Below are 18,209 nucleotides of genomic sequence, written 5' to 3' on the forward strand. Positions count from 1 at the left end.
CACTGACCTTCCAGGAATGTGTCTCATCCCCCAGAGCTTTGCCCTTCCCTCGGTTTCACACCCGTTTTACAAATGAGTCTGCTAGGACACCCTGGGAGTACAAGTGAACAATTTATCTATTTCCTTCTGGGAGAGCTCAGAACTGTGAACTAATTACCCAGTTGGCGCCCCCCCATTGTGCGGTCATTAGCTCCTTGCCACCCTTTGTTTTGCCCGTGCAGCAGCAAATGATGCCCTGGCAGGAAGACGGGTGAGCCCAGGGTGTCCCCCAGCAGAGACTGGCATCCTCTGAGCCAGTGATTACAGTGGATGACTGCTCGGGGGTGAAAAGGGAGACCGAGGAGGGCTACAGGCCAGACGCCCAGGGCAAGTGTGACTTGGATCGGCAGAATCACCAGCAGGTCCTTCTCAAGCACACCGTGACGCACCTTCCCCACATCTGACCCCAAACGATATGAGTATACGGGAAAACATACTGCGAGGGTGATCAGAAAGTGAGAGATCAGAAAGGAGAACCAGAAGGTCTGTGCCGGGTACAAAGGCTACATGTGTTCTGGGAGATGTACTGGTTTCCTAGGGCCGTCATAACAAAATCACTGCAAACTGGGCTGCTCACAGCAACAGGAATTTACCTTCTTACCATTCTGGGGGTGGGAAGCTCGAAGTCAAGGTGTTGGCGGAGGTGGTTCCTCCTGAGTGTTATGAGGCCAGGTCAGCCCCATGCCTCCTCTTGCAGCTCCAGGCGGCTCCTGGCAAGCTTGGGTCTCCTGGCCGGTAGATCCGTCACTCCAGTCCTGCCTCTGTGAGTGTCTGTGTGCCAGTTTTCATCACATAAGAAATCCAGTCACTGGATTTTGGACTAGACCCTAATTCACTATGACGTCATCTTACCTTGATCACATCTGCAAAGACCCCCTTTCCATGTAAGGCCACATTCACAGGGACTAAGGGGTAAGACTTGAACATAGCTTCCTGGGGACACATTCCCATCCACTCCAGGAGAAAGAAGTCCACATGGTAGAGAAGTTGTTCTGTCTTCCTGCTTGCTTTAAAGAGTGATTTGCAGGGCATTAAAAAAATGAAGTGGGCTTCAGGAAAAAAATAGCAGGCGTGAGGAAGAGGATGCGCTGCCTTCTAGGTGCGAGCAGCGGTGCGTCTGGGACGCTTGGCCCAGGGGCTCCCTGTCTCTTCTCCTCTCTGCATTTTCCTCTGTATTAGACAGCCCGCTCTACGTAGCAGCCTCTGCAAATCCTAGACTTGTTATTAACGTTGCGCAGGTGACAGTCACAGAGCAGAGACAGTTTTCCCTCCCAGCATGTTCAGAAAAAGTCCTCCATTGCCTCCTACTGACCGACGCCACTAGCTAAACAAGTCAGATCTGTTGACAGAATGGCCAGGCGTGGTCACAAGGATCTCTCCCCAGCCCTGGCACCTGGAGAATGAGGGGCAAGTCCTCATGTAAACCTCAGCATAGAGACTCGGAGCGGAGGTTCCAAAGGCAGCATGCAGACACTGCCATTAACTGGGGAGGGGGATGCTGATCTCCCAAAGCAATGCATCCCAGTTCATTGCCTCCTCCCGGATCCCTGCATTTTCCATTCCCACGAGTTTTGCTTTCTAGACATTCGAGAAGACTCCTGAGCCAATATGAAGGAACCCCAGAGAATGCTGGGCCATGCTGAAGAGTGGGAGCCACCTCTTCACAGACAGCCTCTGTGGGGCCACTGCAGAGACCCCATCCAGTCTGGTTGAGTTCCTGTGAGTGCCCTCGCAGGGCCAGCACTCTGTGTAGCTGTTCCGTCTTGGATAGCCAGACCATGAATTTCTCACAGCTGTGTTTCCTGATGTTGAATGGAGCCTGACTCACCAATTATGGGAATGGACTGGGAGCCTGGTGGCTGAGGATTATGTTGTGACTTTCAAAGCCTCGTCCTGGCTGTCCGTGGTTCCCCCTTCAGGCAGAGCACTGCCAGGCTCCTGGGTGAATCATCTAAGTCGGCAGTCAATGTTTTCTAAATGAAAATTAACAGGGCAACTTTTTAAAAAGCATGAGTTAAATCATGTCACTCCTGGCTTAAAACCCTCCAATAGAGGCCCATAATTCCTGGAATAATACCTGGACTCCGTCATGTGACCGAAAGGTCTTCTGTGCTGTGGAGCTGCCTGCCACCCACCCTCATGCCCACCACCTGCTCACCTGCTCCCTGCACTCCAGCCCCCCTGGTTTCCTTCTGTCTGTTCCTCTGTCAGCAGAAGTGCACTCCCGGCTGGGCTCGGTGGCTCACACCTGTCATCCCAACATTTTGGGAGGCTGAGGTGGGCTGATCTCCTGAGGTCAGGAGTTCGAGACCAGCCTGGCCAACATGGTTAAACCCCGTCCGTATTAAAAATATAAAAAGTAGCTGGGCATAGTGGCAGACACCGATAATACCAGCTACTTGGGAAGCTGAGGCAGGAGAATTGCTTGAACTTAGGAGGCGGAGGTTGGAGTGAGCCAAGATCGAGCCACTACACTCTAGCCTGGGTGACAGAGTGATACTCCATCTCAAAGAAAAAAAAAAAAAAAAAAAAAGCAGCGTACTCCCACCGTAAGGCCTTTGCCCTAGTTGCTGCTTCTTTCTGGAACTCTATCCCCCAAGACTCTCAAGGTCTGAAGCCTCCCCATCATGCATATCTCAGCTCATACTTCTATTCCTAAGAGAACACATCAGAGCAGCCTCACCCCTCCCATGCCACGTTCTTCCGCTCTGATCATCTTATTTGTTCATAGCTTTTAGAGTGCCCTAGAAGTGTTCTGTCTGCTTTCTAGCTCACTGGGTGTCTTCCCTAGTAGAATGTGAGTTCCAGAGGAGTAAGGAGAGAGTCCAATCTCTTCCCTGCTGTTTATGACTAGAGTCACTCCTAAAAAGAGTCAGCAATCAATAAACAGTTTTTGGATGAATGGTTGCATGGCTGGATGATGGTGGATTGGGGACGGATGGAGGTTGATTAGATACATAGATGGACGGTAGACAGTTAAGTGGTGGATGGATAAATGGAGGGGAGAAGCTGATTAGATGGATGGTGGGTGATGATGGATGGATGGACGGATGGCCAGGTGAACAGATAATAAATGGCTTACAGAGCATGAGTGATGAAGGCATAACCTGATAAATTTAAGTAAGCCACCTAGTGAGAACCAAGAGACTGACTGCTGCCTCAGGACTGATTTTATATATCCAATTGCCCTGCTATATGGACATGATACTAGCATCTTTCACTGGGCCAAAGACAAGCCTTCATTGTCTCTGTACTGGACATTTCAGGGGAGACAAAAATAAATTAGATGCAATTTCTTCCCTCAAGAGACACATAGAAAATAAAACCTCTTCTCATCTCTTTCCATAGCAATCTTGCTGGCTTTCTTTCTAGGCCTAGCCCTCTGTGAATGAAGCATGATTTAAATGAAGCATCCCTTCCTCCCAGATTCTCCTTATTTAATGGAAGCCTTCCTCCGAACCAGGTTTCCATCAGTCCTATTCCATACAGTTGCTGACTCCAGTCTACTGGCAAGCAGACATTTTCCTGGCTGTTACGTGTTTTCAATAACGGGGGGAGAGGGGGGTTCTTTCTTCCTCTATAGCCACCAACACTCAATACAGGCTTGGGCCTGGGAGTTGAGGCAGACAGTAGTGCCCAGTGCATTTCCCAGCTGCCTTGCCATTCAGTTGGGGGCACGCAGCTAATTCTTGGGAATGGCCGTGAACTGTAATGGCAGCTGCCACTTCCAATGAGAACAGGTAAGAGCCAATGTAAGCTATCCACGTGCAATGTTGACACATGGTACCACATGAGGGAACCTGGAGAGCATCCCACCCTCATCCGACGCTTTTCAGCAAGAAACAGACCTTTTTCTGCAATACCCTGGTACGCTGCGTTATTACCGTAGAAGCCTGCACCCTGACCTGATGAATACGATACTTATTAATGTATCAGATGCTGCTCAGCTTAGTGAGTGGCTGCATTCCAACAGGCACATCTTCATGTGGAAGCAGGAACTTGGTGAGAAGGTGGGGATCAGACTCAGGCCAAACTTGGTAACTTTTCCCTTTTAGGGATCTGCCTGACCTGGGCGCCCATGAAGTCTTGGCCTGAAAGGGCAGAACAAATGCACCATCCTGAGCGTGAAGAGGTCTCCCAAGGCCTGTGATTTTCATTAGCAGCTGGAAGAATGCAATCGTCGCCGGCTCTGCTGCTCGCGCTCCTGGCAGGCGTGAGCTCATTAGTGCGCGCAGTGTCTGCTTTGCTGTATCTGCAGTGACGCTGCCCAGAAGCCTGGCTTTCCCAGAAGACCCCTGTGCCGCCGGTCCTCCCGCTGCCCTGGCCACCCTCCTCCCTTCCTGCTGCACGCAGATGTGCATTTATGCAGGAGGGGCTGACCCAGCTCCAAAGAGTCAGGCTCTTCTGGGCTGCACCTCCTTGGGCCTCCCTACAGCTTCCTTGGACACAGCAAGCAGCTTAAGGTCAGGAAACAGCAGGCAGGAGCTCCGTGCCAGCTGCCTCTCCTTCTGAGAGCGGCAGATGCCAGCCGCCTTCCAAGCTCAAACCTCAGCGTGGCCTCCGATGCTCAAAGAAAAGTGGAGTCTGCCAGACGGCTCCTGTGCTCCTTGTTAGTTTTTGAAGTATTTTATGATGCAAAGATCTGAGTCTGTAATGCAGGCTGGAAACCAACACAAGTCACTCTTGTCCCTGAGCCTCCAGTTCACCACTGTAACGTGGAGAGAATGTCACTCGGACTAGGCACCCCTTGAAAGGACCTTGCAGCTGGTCACGGTCTGCGTGTACCCCCTAACTTTCCACAATGTATCTCTGGTATGCCTGAGCATACCTCTGTGGATCCCAATTCCTGTGGCTTTTTTGGTGGTTACTGCTGCTACTTAAGACACACCCTTTTCTCATCTGTACCTCCAAAGCTTTCTTTTTACTCCCCAACTTCCACTTCTGTGACCCCAGCTCAGCCCCATGGCTTCCATCTGTGCCCGCTGCTCCCCTGTGCCAGGCTTCTGCTAGAGCAGGTGAGCCCCACCCCACAAGAAGCCCGGGCCACCTCAGTAAGGTGGCTGGAGTGACCCCATAGGGGCAGCCACAGGACCTCCCCCAAGCAGCAGCCCCTTCTTGGCAGGCATGCAAGAAGAGCTGTTCCAACAAAAACACTCAGCGGAGGTGGCCGTCTTGAATTGGACCCAAGGGTCCCTGAGACTCTGTTAGGTGGCTTGTCTGGTTAGGACCTGGCTCTACCTTGGCCAGCCCTTGGCCTCCCTGCTAGCATGGTGGGTCTGCAGAGAAGCTGGAGTTACTTAAGCTCATGGCCTGAAGTCAGCCTTCTCTTGAACTCAGACAGCATGGCCTTGTAACAAAACAGAGCGTGGCCTTCCAGTCTCAAAAAGGGCAGTGAAGGCTATACCCCAGAAAACAGATGAACTCCAGTGTGAAGAGATTTTTATACTTCCCGTGTCCTAGAAGACAAAATCCCCAGCACCTTCTTCGATCCCTATCATTTTAGGAGGATGTAAACCCAAGAATATCTTTAAGTCACCAGATTAAGCTAAGTATCTCAGTGCCTAATTTCCCTTTTCAAAATTTCCATTGCCCCATGAAACGGAGCCACCCCTGTCCACCTGCAGGGTGGGTTTTCTGGGCCACTCTGTCCTGAAGCAGGAGGGGGTTCCTTCCCATTCTCCGCCTGCCCTGGCACCTGCAGTGGCTTCAGACACCACACGAGGTAGACTCTGCTGCTCTCTCCGGTGGCTCTGCCCGTTCCCAAGGGGCATGCTCCCAGCCATGACTGTCACCTATGATTTACAGGGGAAGAGAGCCACTGAGCCTGGAGGAGGCCTGGACCAGAGCTCAGGCACCTGCAAGTGAGACGACTTCTGGAATTAGATTTTTCTTCTTTGATAAATAAACAAAATCTAAATCCTCCCACTTTTAAAGAGCCTCGAGGAATGTGCAAAACTCACTGTTGTTTCTTAGGTGCTTGAAAATAACTATGGTTAACCACTACAACAAAAAACCACTGGGGTCCGAGGCCTAGCAAATCTCTGCTTCTTCCCTACTTTTGGGATGCTTTAAAGTATATGAAGGTTTTGAAAATAACTCCCCATCTGTCTCCCTGCTCCTCAAATAACTGAGACATAATCAATATGCGCAATTAAAATTTTCCATTTGTTGATAGATAATTGGACAGACAAATAGCCTGAGCTCTAAGTGTCAATATATAGATCTTGGCAAGGAGGAAAATCTGCTACGAGCAGCTATGAATCATATCATACACCTGCTTGGGAAGATTTCAGGAACTCTGTGCTGGAGAATCACTGGAGATTCTAGTCCATTAGGGAGTCTAGTCTTGATCTTCAGGCTCCTAACATCAAAGGAATTTTATCAGAGTCACATGGCCAGCAAGTGGCAAAGCTACATGTTTTGGGCAACCAGAGATTATTGGGTCGGGCACAATAGCTTCCAACCCCCTTTTCTATTACCTTCATAAATTCCCTGAGGGATCACCTCCCCTCCTTGGGCGCATTCTTGATAGAACAGTAAATGCCAGTGGCTGAGCTCTTTCATGGGCCAGGGACTCTCAGACAAATGACCTAGGGACAAAGGAGCAGAGAGAATGTGCCCATCCCACCAGGAGCCATTGGCCCAGATGTTCCTACTTGGGATCATTCCACAGCATCTGCCTTCCAGCCTCCAAAGCCACCTGTTCCCTGTCTATTTCTGCAACTTCCAGTGGCCTTCTAGCAAATTTTTACTTTAGTGACGAGATCCATTCCTTGCTTGCAACTAAACATCCTATCTGATAAAACGGGTCTTCCGCTCAGATGCTGCCTGATAAAAAAAAGGACGTCTGTTGTCCCAGTGTGACATCCAGGCCAAAGTCAGCTGGAGAATCTCTGTTGCCCTACGTTTTGATAAAACCCCACATCAGAGAGGGTACAAGTCAGGCTTCCAGGGAAAAGAAAACGGAGATATTTCTTTTTTAAAAAAATAGTTTTTTGTACATTTTGGAAGTGAGGAGACATTTATTTCAAGTGCTAGTTGAGAAAGGAATGGTCCATGGCTGGGGAATCCTCTACCATTGACTCACGAGCTCATCTAGGGATGCACTTCCTGCTACCAAGATTCTCCTCCAAGAATCATCCTCATCTACAGCCTTGCTCCACCCCAGCACCGCTGGCATTTCAGGGTGGATGATCCTCTGTGGGGGGACTGTCCTGTGCATCACAGGGTGTGCGGCAAGATTTGGAGCCACGCCTGGCCTCCCCCCACCAGGGCCAGTCACCCCTGCCATCGGGACAAAACTGTGTCACCGCCTCAGTGCCCTAAATCCAGCCCACAGGGACAAAGAGAAAATAAAAGGCAGTAGCAGCTGAGCAAGCTCCTTTAGGACATGGCGGGGGCCGGGCACCTCCCTCTCTCCATTAGCAGGAACTTGTCCCCAGGTCACTCCAGCTGGAGGGAAGGCAGGGAGGAATCTCCAGCTGAGCAGCAGGGGCCTGGCTAATGCACAGGGGATCAATTTACTAAAGTGGGTGGGGGGAGGAGTCACAGGTTCTGAAAACAAGCAGCAGTCTCTGTCACAGGCCCTGGCAGACCACTCTAAAAGCTTAGAGGCAAGGCAGAGGGGCCTGGATTCAGGTTATCTCAGCTGGATATATGTGAAGATAATTATGTGTGCATGTGTGTTTAACACACATACAGATGGTATACATATAAAGCATGCATGCGCACGATACACGATACATGCATGCATACACACATGTACTTATATGTTTATATAACATAAAAACATATACATAATACATGTATGCAGATTCTTATAGGTGTATTTACACACACATCTATACATAGAAAACTCACATGTGCATAACATACATGTACACATATATGCATAAATAACACATATATAACATATATATTATACTCTTTCTTGGGTTCTCTAGGGACGGTGGACCTAGCGCTAGAGAGGTTGTGAGAAAAGTCAGTGGGCTTCATCTCTCATGGGCAAAAGTATACTCTCTGTTGCTGCAGCAAAGCCAGTGGGTTTGGAGCAGGAGCTTTTGGGGTCATAGGGACACAGATTTGAGCTTGCTCCTGGGGCTAATGGTACAGAAGGTGCAATTTAGTTTTAAAGAGCAGAGGTTTTGAGTGCAGACAGTTGCTGGTTGGAATCTATGCTCTGCCACTTCCTCGCTGTGGAAGTTTACTGACTCTAGTCCTTGATGACTATTCCCTTGTTTACTTCACTCTAATCCTCAATTACTTCCTATGCAAAATGGGAGGGACACAAATCATCGGGTTGTGAGGAGGGTGAGGAAACGCCGCACATTGCCTGGTTATGTGAAGTGCTCGGTCAACAGGAGTCCTCGCTGTAAATATCACCAGGTTACTCCCTCACAGATGCCGAGGGGTGGATTACAGCAGTGGACTAGCTTAGTGGTTCCTGAAACCTACTGGAGAGCTTTTACAAAATCCAGATAGAAAAGCACCCCCACCCCACCACCCCCTCCGAGATATTTTCAGTCGATCGATCGGGGCAGGGCCTAGGAGTTCGTATTTGTAAAGGCTTCCCCCCGGTAATTCTGATGTCCAGCCAGGTTTGGGAAGTGGCCTTCCAACACTAAAATTTTATATTCCAATTCTTTAACTTCACTCTCTGCCCTTTTATCTTCATGCCAGAAACCCCAGCCTCCGCCCCTTCCCAAGCCATTAATAAGCATTTATGACTCCCTGTCGTCCTTCCTCTTCCAGTCCTGATCGATACTTTTCCTCCTAATATTTGGCACTCCCTTGCATGCACTGAGCAAGCTCTCAAGGTCAGTGATGGGCAAGGAATCTTCTCCTGAAACAATAGCGCTGACCTGTAGGATTCTGTGTTCCTGAACCAAATCCACTGAGTGGCAACTGGATGTAAAGCAGCCCTCTGCTCTGTGTGGGTGGCAGAGTGAGATGGGAGCCACACCCAGTAGAATGCTGTTGCGAAGACGAACGCTGAATGCTGCAGAGGTGTGGTGAGCAAATGAATTCAGTGCAGAGGGCGGCTGCTGGCCCCAGACACTGCTGCCACCGATGACGAATGAGCCTCCAGACTCCAGCTGCAAAGAGCTCCGCTCCTGGGTGGAGCCTGTGTGCAGTTCCTTAAACAGCTCGCCAAATGACCCCCAGAAAAAAGGCAAGACTTGCCTCTTCAAAGTACATCAGATAATTTATCCTACAACTGGACCTGTGCATTTTCACAACAGATAAAGCATACGGCTATTTCTTGCAGAGCTTACTGCAGTAAGGAGACACTAGGAGCAGCCTAAAAGGCCTTCAGTAGGAAGCCAGCTAAGGAGTACATGGGGTCCTCTGCTTCTGTGGGGTTATGGCAGCATCTCAGCCCCCACAGACTCAGGACTGGCTTTCAAGGCTGAAAAGGCTGACGGGCTCTCCAGGCCCTGTGTGGATCCCATAAGTGCCTCCAAGCTTCGAGGCCAGTGTGGACTCTATTGTCCAGTGGTGTGGACTGGTGTGATGGATTCATTACAGCAAGGAGCCTCAGTTCTTCTATGTGCATACCACTGTCTTTTTTTCAGTTTAAAATATTTAATTGGTAAATAAGGATTGTATGTATTCAAAGCATACAACATGATAATCTGATATTATATATGCATTGTGTAATTATTTTCAATATATCTCTATAACTCTATCAAGTGGGGAGTGTATTTCTCCACTTTTTGAATCTCAGCTGACCTTGCCACTTGCCTTATTTCACAAAATGCAATAGATGTAACATTGTGCCAGCTCCAGACCTATATGTCAAGAACACTGAATGCTCCTCTGCTCATTCTTTAGAACTTCCTGGCTCCATACCAACAAGCCGAGGCTAGCTTGCTGAGGAATGAGTCATGTAGAGCAGTTGCTCTTGTCAAGGCTGCAAACGTTAAGACAGCCCTGCCAGCTGATCATGGAAACATCAGTAAACTTGGCCAAGATTTGAGAACTGTCCAGCCAACACAGAGATGCACGCATTGGATAAATGTTTGTTAACAGTGGGTTTAGTGCTTGTATATTGTGTTTAGTGTTTGTATATTACGCATCAGGAGATAACTGATATATCGGGGTCAGGCTATGGAAGTCCCTAATCTTTACAAAGTCAATGAGGCTTCTTGTTATCACACAGCATTCTGTAGGTTCTATACTATAAAGGATCTGTGGAGTCTCCCATAAAGTCACCCCAGGCTTCCAGGACCCCCAGATATGCCACAGGTGCAGAAAACTCAGACCTCATCATCACCAAAATAAGCGTCTCTGACACTCTAATAGTCTCTAGGGAAAAGGCATGGGCAGCTGTGACCCAGAGCCAGCAGAATAGTGACTATCACTGTGGTTGGCTTTTTCAATAGAAATATTAAGGTTTACAAGCGAAGTCACTGTCATCAGGTTACACTGGTGGTGATACATGGCAAAGACAAGTTAGAATCTTGATGACAATATTCTCTTCACACAGTCCCTCTGGGGCAGAAAACTGAAGTACCTACTAGAGCCAGGCAGGTAATGAAATGTGGGAGTCATCATACTTGACTGCATCTTCTTCAACACAGAAGCACATTGCTTGCATATTAAACAGGTGCACAAAATCTTTAAACAGAGAATGATCCTCTCAATCATTGTTCTTGGAACACAAGAAGGATTGGCTCTCCTCTTGACTTTCGCATGAGAAATACATGAGCACACACATTGTGATACATAGCAACTGCCAATTGGGTTTAGCCTCAGGAGGACAATTAAAATGGGTAGGGACCGAGGAGACGTTTTTTCTAAAAGGAATGGTTACCCCTTTAATACCAGGCATGTGGAGATGCAAGCCCACTGTCTTCAAGCTTTTCAAATTTTCAGGAGAATCAGGAGTTTCAATCTTTATGTGAAACCTTCAGATAGGCAATTCTTAGTATCTATCTAACAAATAAATCATGTTGGGATTGTAGGAAATAATAAATGAAGGAGGTTATACTTTCTGACAGTGTGGTTAAAATAAAAATAGCAGGTAAAATGAATTGAGTGCTCACAAGCACAATGTTAAGTAAAAGAAATGAGACACAAAAGGGCACATGCTGTATGATTGCATTTGTAGGAAGGTCAACAACAGGCAAAATAATAAACCATGAAATGAGTCCAAATAGTGGTTACTGTTGACGTGATACTCCCTAGAAGGGGCCTGAGAAAGCCTTCAATGAGCACTGCTAATGTCCTATATGTTAATCTGGGTGGTGGTTTCATGGGTGGTTACATATTTAAAAATTTGTAGACTCGGCATGGAGGCTCATGCATGTAATTCCAGCACTTTTGGAGGCTGAGACAAGCAGATTGCTTCAGCTCAGGAGTTTAAGACCAGCCTGGGCAACATGGCGAACCCTGCCTCTTCCAAAAATACAAAAGTTAGCCAGCTATGGTGGTGCATGCCTACAGTCCCAACTACTTGGGAAACTAAGGTGGGAGGATTACTTGAGCCCAGCAAGTCAAGACTACAGTGAGCCAAGATCACGGCACTGCACTTCAGCCTGGGTGACAGAGTGAGACCCTGTCTCAAAAATGAAAATAAATACACTTTTTAAATCAAAAATAAAAATATGCAGTTCTGTGCATTTTCCTAAACTTAAATTATAGTTCTATCAATATAGCAATAATGATAATGCGAGAAACTCTAAGCAACTTTATGTTATAAATATGAAAAAAAAAAAAAACAGAAAAATGGGCAAAATGTATTGAGCACTAATATTGTGCCAAACACTGATCAAGGATAGTTCCCACATTTCATTCTCACAACTACCCTATGGTGGTAAATTTTACTAGTCTACATTACCTAATCTATATAATCTATATCCCTAATTTTACTATCCCTTATCTATTTTACTATCCCTAATCTAATAAATGAGAAAACTGAGGTTTGTAAAAACCATGGAACTCCCCAAGTTTATGTTGGTTTGTACACAGCAGATGCAGGCTATGAAATTAGTGTGCCTGGTCCCAGAGCCTGCATTCATAACCCCTGTCCTATGCATACACATGCTGTGCCTGTACATTCTCACACACACACCCTCAAGGTGACAAACCCAACTTATATCTTTATATGCCTACTAAAGAGAGGACCGAATTTAATTTCCTCTTTTTACATTTTTGTTTACAAAGCATTCAGCTGTTCCAGTGAGGCTATAACTTCTCAGTGATTTAGAGTTTTCTACAACTGAAAACAATGCATGTTTCCTGTCATTTATATCCATAGATTAAAGATCCTGTATGAAAAGTTGTATTAATTGCAGCTTCTCGATCTGTTAAGTAGGCTTGGCGAGTAGTGACCATGTGTTTATGATACCAAGGCTGAGCCCAAAACTCACCCAACTTGGTCATCATGCAATAAGGCAGCTGATGCGGCAGATCTGTCCATGGTGCTGATTAACTCACTAGAGCATGAACAAGGCTATTCCCGCCCATCCAGATGCAAGCTCTGGTATTATCCCTTGCTCTTAAGAGGAGTTTAGGATCAAGATCACTTCAGACAAATTGGATTATATTTTCAAGTCAGCCAGATGAGGGTGAAGTTGGTTAAGCTTTTCCAAAAGCTGTACTTGAGGAAAAGGTAGCAAGGCAAGGCTTAAGTAGACCCATGAAGAACAGGTTGAGGCTTGATTTAAAAAAATTTTTTTTTAAGAAAAAGCTCTTTGGCTGGGTGCAGTGTACAGTGGCTCATCCCTGTAATTCCAGGACTTTGGGAATCTGAAGTGGAGGATTGCTTAAGCCCAGGGGTTCGAGACCAGCCTGGCCAACAAAGTGAATTTAAAAAACTAGCCAGCCATGATGGTATTTGCCTGTAGTCCCAGCTACATCGGAGGCTGAGGTAGTAGGACTGCATAAGCCTGGGAGGTTGAGGCTGAAGTGAGGCATGATGATGCCACTGCACTCCAGCCTGGGAGACAGAGAAAGACCCCGTCTCAAAAGAAAGAAAAGAAAAGGAAGAGAAAGGGAAAGGAAAAGAAAGGAAAGAAAAAGAAAAAAGCAATTTGATGCATAAATCTTATGCTGGTTACAAATTCTGCAGCACAAATGATATGTTGTCAGCAAAGGATTTATATAGGTCTGATCAGGAGGACATTTATTAAAGTCTCTTAATCCCCCATAGGAAGTAGTGTTCTGTCTGTCCAGGATGACAGGAAGTCTCAAAGGGGCGTTACCAAGGCTCTTGCAAACCCAGCTACATTAATCTGATGTAGTTGTGAAGTGGCAACCTCATAAGTCCCTTTCCTGGTTTCAAAAATGACTTTAGTAAGCCACAGCTCCTAAATCTCACATGCCATTTTGAGTATGAGTTTAGGCATCTTCCTATATTGTCCACAGATTATATGAAATGACAAAGCATCACCTGTGCAAAGTTATGCTTCAACTATTTAGGAAAGAACTACTTAAGACAGAAAGAATTCAAATCCTGCAGGGCTTCAGAGGTACTGGGCATGGCAAGCTTAGCCAGGACGTACGCAGAACTGCCATGGTCACCAGATTATTCCTAACAGCAGCAAATATCTTCTCCACCATTTCCAAAATAAGTAGTATCTCTAGCTGACTTTGCTATGTTAATGATGTTACAGTATGGAGTATAAATATAATTGGCAACAAGGAAGTAGAATTGCTCTCAGATACTTAATTTCGGGGGATATCTAGGGAACCCCAGTAGCACCAAAATCAGCTGTATCCACCACATCAACCACTATTCTTGTGGCCACACAGTAAGAGATTCTTCCTCGCTGTCAGACATGTGGTTTGCAATCATCTCGAGTTTCGGTAGTTTTACTGTTTTGTAGAAGCGATAGAATATGGCACTTAAAAAGGCAAACTAGAGCCAGACTACCAGTGCTCAATCCTTGGCCCTTCCCTTCCAGCCCTATCCACCCAAGTAATTTATCTATCATTTCTCTGCTTTAGCTTTCTAACCTGTAAAATGGTAATAATAATGAACTATCTCAAAATACAGTTGTGATGACTGAGTAGATATCGACTATTTAAAACAGTTCAGTGAAGCAAGAGTTCAATGAAGTCATTGAACATTGTCTTCTTATCTTCAACCCTTTCAGGATGAAGGTATCTTGCCTTTTTTTTCCCTCTGAGCCAAAATAAATAGCATTTGCCACTAAGAAGCTTGTTGGAGATGGACAGATTTCTTGGTTGCAGGCAACAGAAATGGACTCATTACTGGAAAGAGATGAGGGGCTCAGAGAACAAATGACTGGGGATAAATGCCCAAGAGATGAACAGAAGCAAGGGAATGGCAAAGAGTGGGATATTGGATACCACAGCAGACAGAGGTAACATAAGCCACTTCTATTCCTGCCATGGATGTTACCTCCTAAAGCCCCAGCTTCCCAATACTTCTGGTTCAAGAATTACAGTTCCTGAAGAAATACGCAGGTTGACCAAGCCCTAGCCATGAACTGACCCAGCTGTGAGAAGAATCTCACACCTTCAGCTTCCAACTCTCTTAAAGTGATCACTGGTGTTCAACAGTCAAAAAAATGACAAAATCCCACTGGAATGAGAGGCACTAGCTACCGAGCAATGTTCTTCCCTGAAGCAAAAGCATCTCCCACGGGTAGTCCACAAAGAGATCTAGAGGAGTTGAAATGCAAAAACAGGTCTGCTGCTAGCTCATTAAACTTAAAGAAAAACTTGAACATGAAAGGGTTGTAACTTTTCTTCACTCCTCTCCCATTTCTTCTCAGTTCCTGAACTCAAATAATTACTGAAATTAAATATAGCAATTGAGGCTGCCTATTGTTTCTTGCTATGCCATATGTTACAGAGGCACCTTCAAACTCAGCCATCCGTCTGAATTGCCTCTGGCGTGTGGCTCACACCGTGGTTACTGTTGTAAAAAGACACCCAGGAATGAGCGCTTGCATTATTCACTTCATTTATTTTGATACAATATTTGGAGCTACTTCATTAAATTTTCTTACCATGTCCTGTCATTTTTCCCTCTGCCAGTGTCTGTTTCACACAGATAATATAACACACAGAGGGCAGAAAAAAAAGTTGTCTGCAGAAGGGAATAGAAATTATTTAACTTGATTTATACATTGGGGTTAGCTTTTTTTTTTCTTCTCCTCTCAAAGGATCCAATAGCATAAAACATTTCATTAATGAACATATCAATGTATCTGGTTACTAAATGGTTACTAAATGGGTAAGGCAATTAAGCCGTTGTTCCCTAAGATGAAAAGAGACAACGTTCGGCTTTCTTTGGGGGAGGGGTTTCATCTAACTAAAGCTAGCTCTGACAGCAGAAACGCTAAACAGGAAACCCATGTGTGTACTTTTATCAACGTGAGAGACTGAAATCTTCACGTTCTGGGCGATCTTCCTTCTCAGTCTAACAAAACCACCAAAAGACAAGCAGCTGGCTTATTCAGAGACTGGTGCTGTTTTACAGTCATTAAATTTTTCACTTGTGGCTGAGAGAAGCTAGGCAAACAGGAATTGAATTCAATCGAATTTAAAGGTTCCCAGCATCACGTTTACCATGGGAAAACAGACCAAGACAACGGAACCCAGTTGAGGAAGAAGAGTTGAAATGACAGAATGTCAGAATTCCCGGCCCAATGCTCTCCGCGTTAGACACACTGGTTCTAAAATTATCCAGAGATGAATGTACAGGAAGGAAAGACAACGTAAATAAAAAACCAGTGTTTTTTATTCTTATTTTTACTTCTCCAACTTTTAGAAAAAGAAAACTAAATTCTTTACAAGTGAGAAACTCTGCCTGCAGTTGGGTCTAATGTCCAGCTTGTGTACACCAACAGGGGCACCCCAGGTGTTCATGGGCAGTTCCATTCTGATTCATCAGTGTTCATACTCGTTATTAAACGTTCTGAATACATCCCTCTTGTCAACCAAGAGGTCAAAGAGGATGTAGTCAGCTGCTGTTTTGCTGTCAGCAAAGTTTCCACTTTTTTCTGGCAATGACATCCCAAATTTCCTTTGGGGCAGCCACTTTTCCCCGTCAGATGCAGCCAGGTGGAGCTCTCAACCACGCTGCCTTAGTCACCTCCACTAAACGATGTCTCCTTGGTGCCCTCGAGAACCCAGCCACTGATTTCTGTTTCCTATTCCTGCTCTGTCACCTCGGTTTTCTCCTGTTCATTTTACATCTCATTTTCATTCTACTTTTCCATTTTGTAAGATACCCTCTAATAAAGCCCATTTCTCTCTAAGTTAGTCAAAATCCATTTCTGTCACTGGCAACCCGATGAACCTTGGAAGAACCCCAAAATATAAGCCGCTTAGTCTTCTAGAAATGATAGAAATCCATGAGTTAATGTAAGTCACATCCCACCGATGGAATTAGCAGGCTGCAGGAATGCTTTCAAAAGCAAACCTGCCTGACAATACAGCTTGGAGACAAGTTATTGATGAGTTTAAAATGCCTCTCTATGTCATCAGGAAGCATCAACCAGGAAGAAAATTCTGTAACGATGGAACTCTTAACACGTTATTAAATGTTTGTTGAAAATACAATACTGACTGACAAGTGTGGGCCTCAGACCAAATAAGGTCTGGGAAGAATTTAATCAATATTTATGCAGAACTGTGCAGAAAAACTGTTCCTTATTTTATTAAAAAACTATTTTCCAAAGGCTTGTGTGAGTATACTTGGAGGTGTCTGTCCATCTACATTTGTCCTGTTTCCTCATGAAGACAACTCTGGATTTTTTATTCATGATACTCATGATGCCTACATTTATTAGGATACATCCAGGCAGTTGTAAATGACAGAATCCTGGCTCAAATTGTTTTAAGCAGAAAAGAGAATTCATAGGCACATGCAAAATAAAACAACGTCTGGAAGGGACCAAGACTGAGATTCTCTTTGTCCTCTGGCTCAGCTTTCCTCTGAAATGACATGACTCTCAGGTAGCCTCTTCCAACATGGTAACTGGCCCAGAAGCCTCACACACACGTTCTCCTAGTTTCAATCTCTAAAGAAATGTTCTCTCCTCTTCGCATTTCTATGAAATGTCCAAGAACTGAGCCTCATTGGCTGACAAGGGTCACGTGCCCATCCTTGAACCAATCACCATGGCCATTTAGATTCTATCTTCTGATTGGTTAGGTAGAAGCCACACCTCCCCTGCTAGGGGTGGCCTAGTGGCCCCATGCAAAAAGGGGGCTTTCCCAAAGGAAGATCAGGATGCTATTACCAAGAAAAATGGCAAATTTAAATGTCCACTGACCTCTCTTCACACTAGAATGAAAGGTCTATGGTTCATTTCTGAAATAGCTTATTAGCAATTATCTTTTTAATTTACAAAGAATTTTTTTTCTTTTCTCCTTTTTTTTTTTTTTGAGACAGGGTCTTGCTCTGTTGCCCAGGTTGGAGTACAATGGTGCAATCATGGTTCACTGCAGCTTCCACCTCCCAGGATCAAGTGATCCTCCCACCTCAGCCTCCAGAGTAGCTGGGTCTACAGACACACATCACAGCCAATTACTTACTTTGTATTTTGTAGAGTCAGGGTCTCACTATGTTGCTGAGGCTGGTCTCAAACTCCTGGCCTCAACTGATACTCCTGCCTCAGCCTCCCAAAGCACGAGGATTACAAACACGAGCCATTGCACCTGGCCATGAATTCATCTAAGCAGGAGAAGCAAATATTATTTTGCCTCGTCCTGAAATCTCCCAATTTCTCTACTACCTACAAACTGGGTAAGATGAAGCAAGTGTGATTTGAAATCCTCACAGCTAAAGGGGTCTTTCTCCTTAGTCTTTCCTGCTGAGTGCCTTTCCGCCAAACAGCAAATGCTATCTGTGGTGTGAGAGTCTTCACTGGCCGCACCTTCCCACCTGCCCATTACTCCCCTTTCCTCCTGGGGTCTCACTCCCCAAAGACCCACCTCCTCCCTTCATCCTCCTCTCCCTTTCAAAACTTGTTCTCAGAGTTCTAAGTAATTATAAGCTTAAAAAAAAATGTCCAATGAGGCTAGGTGTGGTGGCTCACGCCTGTCATCCCAGCACTTTGGGAGGCCGAGGCGGGCAGATCATCTGAGGTCAGGAGTTCAAGACCAGCCTGACCAACATGGAGAAATCCCATCTCTAAATATAAAAATAAGAAAATGTCCAATGAGGTAAACAGCAGTAGATAATA

Source organism: Saimiri boliviensis, chromosome 7 (assembly GCF_048565385.1).
Source record: "Saimiri boliviensis isolate mSaiBol1 chromosome 7, mSaiBol1.pri, whole genome shotgun sequence".
Classification (NCBI taxonomy): domain Eukaryota; kingdom Metazoa; phylum Chordata; class Mammalia; order Primates; family Cebidae; genus Saimiri; species Saimiri boliviensis.